Here is a 4022-nt window from a genome sequence, read left to right as displayed (position 1 = left end):
TCTTGGCGCCCTCACCGTGAACAAGGTTTTATTATTGAATATGTCGAGAGAGTAAAAAAAACCTCTGACACACATCTTACAGATTTTAATAATGCATTTTTTATCATAGCACACAAACCAATGAAAGCATAAACAGGTCATTATACATCTGAAAAATGTTGGACTTGGAGTTTGATTTCTCAACATCTAAAATCATTAGATAACACAACAATAAGTGTTAAAAATTAATAATATGTTCTATGCTACCCCTATGATATACATACACACACACACATATACTTTTTTTTTTTTTTTAATTCTTTATTTTTCTTGTGCAGATGATGACAACAAGCAAGTAGAGCCACAACAGCATCCACAAGCATAGTTATTGCATTTTACATTGTGGCAGTTTAGTCGGCACATTTTTTTTAGTATAAAGTTGACAGGCTAATAGAAACGCTTATATAACATGCTACAATAATTAAGCCTTTAACAAAGTTAGTCACGTTTAAGGAGTGTTTAGAGAAATTTAACATCATTCACTAAGGAACGCTTTTGATTGAAAGAGTATTAACATAACGTATTTAAATCAAGAAATGCGTAGCTAGCTTATAAACATATAATGATAGAGTTGAACAGTTGCTTGGCTTATAGGGAAGAAGCACAATTTTATGAATAGTGTAGTGCAAGCTGAATAAAGGCTAAGTACGATTAATGTAGTGGGTCACGTTGAGATCAGCGAGTAAAACATAATGCATATATTGGTACTTAAGTATGAGAGAGTTCGCTTAGCTATGCAGGAGTAAACTCTGTGATCGCCCTGGACAGGGGCTTAGTGTGGGTATGCAGTCTGGTGAAGTTATACAATGGGTTCAGGTGAATGGACATGTCACATTTTGTGTTAGTTGTGCACTACGTGCTACTGTTGGCTTGTAGAAGCTCAACAGTGTGAAGCTGTCCGTTAGTTAATCGTTGTGTGCCTAGAGTGGGTTGCATGTGTGTCCAGCAGGGAAAGATATCAGGTTTAAGATCCACACGTCATGCCTGATCAGGTAGGGCAAACGGGGAGCCATTAAAGGTGACGTGTTGACTGCCTGTGGATTTAAAGGCACAGGCTTATTTAGGACATTATCTGTTGCATGCGGGTTAATAGCAAAAGTAACGGCTAATTCAAAGGGCAAAACAAATTTTAAACATTTTAGATGGACTGGGCAAATACATTTTGTGGTTAGATACAGTAGGCTTGCTACTCATTGGGCGTCAGGAGGGAGATTGCCTGGTGAAACAAAGTTTTATCTACAGTCCAGCACGTCTTTAAACTGCAGTATGGCAATAAAATAGGATGTTGGGTACACATGTCTGCACAATTAGGACATGCGTGGGAGAAACATGCTGAGTATGTGCACTGGTTAGCTCCACATTTTTAAGTAAGAGGCAGGATAATGATAGTGATATACGGGCACAGTGTTTAGATTAACTTGGTAGGGAGCTAAGTAAGATATCATTACACTGTGCAGTGCTGGTCTGTTATTCAGGTGCATGTCTGCTGAACACATGAGGATATTTAACCTTTACATAGCTGCAAAATATATAGGCATGCAATGGCTCAGGAGCAAAGCAAGAAAATAAAAAATAAATTAAAAAACAAAAACCAACACTACTATGAGTATGAAAAATGCAGTGGTCTCGTGCTGTATCACTGCATGTGGGCTTGCAGGAGCACAGTCCGTCTCTGAGTCAGTTCGTTCCGATCAGCCAACGCCTGCTCTGGATGTCTGGCTGGTGGGCCAAGGGTCGTGGCGTAGGGAGTCCATGTAGCCCTGTCGGTTGTCGGTGTGTCGGGGACTTGGGGTGATGCGGTGGTCCCATAGGTGTGGTTGGTGCCGGTCGGCTGCACCCTGCTTTTCCATGCGGGGCTCTGCTTCTTTCTTTCTCCGGCGTGAGCGCAGGGATGTGTGGTCTGACTGGGGCCCATGGCTTAGTTCACGGGCTGGGGCTGGTCCCTCAGGCCTTCTGTGTGCCGGTGGGTGACGCTGTGATGCGTGGCCCCTCTGTCCGAGTGATCCGGGTACATGGAATAAGTCTCTGGCGGAACGCTGAGTGGTGTAGCATCGACGTGTTGGGCAGGCATGTTTGCGTTGGTGCCCTGCTTGGGTGGTCTTTGGTGCTGGGCGATGCCTCAACCGTCGGGCTGTTTGAGGTGGGTCGCTGTTTTGCGGTCGCTTCGAAGGAGCAGGAGGCCAGGTTGGTGGGGTTTGATTCAGCTTACGATCCAGCTTCCTCCAGAATTCTTCGAAATGGAGGTTAAGTCGTTGAAGAATATCATGTTTGTCGAGTGAGTCGTCAGCACATGTCGGATCCACCAATTTAGGTGGGTCTCCGTTTGTGGGCGACTTTCCATTTTTCAGCTTATCTGGGATAGGCACCCCAGTGTGGACCGGGATCACCCCCGCCGGTCCAGGGGGGGGGGTAGCAGGGTTGACTTGTGCGGTTGGCAGCTCCAGGGCGCCTCCGGATCAGGGGAGCGGCCGCCTCCCCTGCCCGGCGTACACTAGGCCGCAATGCCGTTTGTGACTCCATTTGGCTCTCGTCAGGTAGCCGAGTGGCCCGCTGTGTGCCCTTTATCGTGGGCGACCAGTGGGTGTCCGGTACTGCCGGTTGTGTCGCTTGTTTGAGTCGTTTTCGGCTTGTTTTGTGGAGATTATGCTGGAGCTCATGGAAAACACGACTCTCCGCCATGATGGTTAGGCCCCGCCCCCCACATATACTTTTATATACGTACTTTTATTTTTCAATTTGTATAGACAATAACTCAATATTCGCAAAGAGCTCCTCAAGAAAGACACAAAGAAAATAGAAAATAGTGCAATTTATCAAAACAGGTCTGTATTTTAGAAAAGTGTTCAAGAGGACTAACTCACACTTTTCTGAGCTCCTTTGAGCTCAACTGTTTAGAGCTTGGACAGTACAATCCCCGTTTTTGGATATATGAAGATCCACAGGATTATGACCAGTAGTTTTCCGATATAAAACAAGAAAGGAAACTTTGATGGTATATTATGTCTATATAAAGATTTTTATATCTTTAAAAGTGACATGTCTTTCCGAGCAGTGTGAGCCACGCAGAAGTGACACAGTCCGGCTATCAGAAGCAAACAGCGTTATGGGGTCTGTGGTCCAGTTCACGTCACAGAAAGTTATGTCTTTGAATACAGCATCACCAGTTCATCAGTTAAAATTATTTATTTATTTTTAAACTCAAACTTTTGGTCTAAATCTTGCAAAGTAATTCACAGTTTAACAAATATCATCTTTTAATGAATAAAGCCTTGAATTTACAGAACTGTCATTGTTAAAATGAATGTGTGAACTGTTAGTATGAAAGTATATCTACGCTCTATTTCCCGTTATCTTTAATTGGTGACTCTCGTAATATGTGTGAGTTGCATGTCTTCAAAATTACTAAAATCATTTCTTTAAAGATCAGTTGAAATAGCCCTTAATCTGGATAGAATTCTATATGGAGATAAAAAAAAGTACACTGTAAGGGTATTCTAAGCAGTGGCTGAAGAAAGGGGGGTGGGGGCGGGCGGTCTGCCCTGAGTGCAACCAGGTAGGGGGTGCCATGACGCTGGTTTAGGGGCTGGAGGGGGCTGTCTGAGCTGTACCTCTGTACAGTGCCCCATGGTAGTTAGGGTGCCAGGCGGCTGGAACAGCTCACACACGCAAAGACCAGCTGAACTGGCCACACAGAAGGAAAGTGGGGGTGGGGCTAAGCAAAATCGGGTGTGGAGCCAAACTGGCACCGGGGGCGGGGCTTAATATGGCCCTTACCTGCTGCTGCTACTTCTGCACATGGAGGTGAAGCAGTATGGAATTCATGCTTCTCCACCTAACAGACTCCAGGGAAGGACTTCATGGAATCCACTCCTCCTCCAGCCCACACTGTCTGTAAGTAAGAGTGTGTGGGTGTGTGCGTGTGTGTGACCGTCTGCCTGTAACTGTGTGTGTGTGACTGAATTCCTGTAACTGTGTGTGTGTCT

Source organism: Pelobates fuscus, chromosome 11, assembly GCF_036172605.1.
Source record: "Pelobates fuscus isolate aPelFus1 chromosome 11, aPelFus1.pri, whole genome shotgun sequence".
Taxonomy (NCBI): domain Eukaryota; kingdom Metazoa; phylum Chordata; class Amphibia; order Anura; family Pelobatidae; genus Pelobates; species Pelobates fuscus.
Note: the sequence above shows the minus strand (reverse complement) of the source record.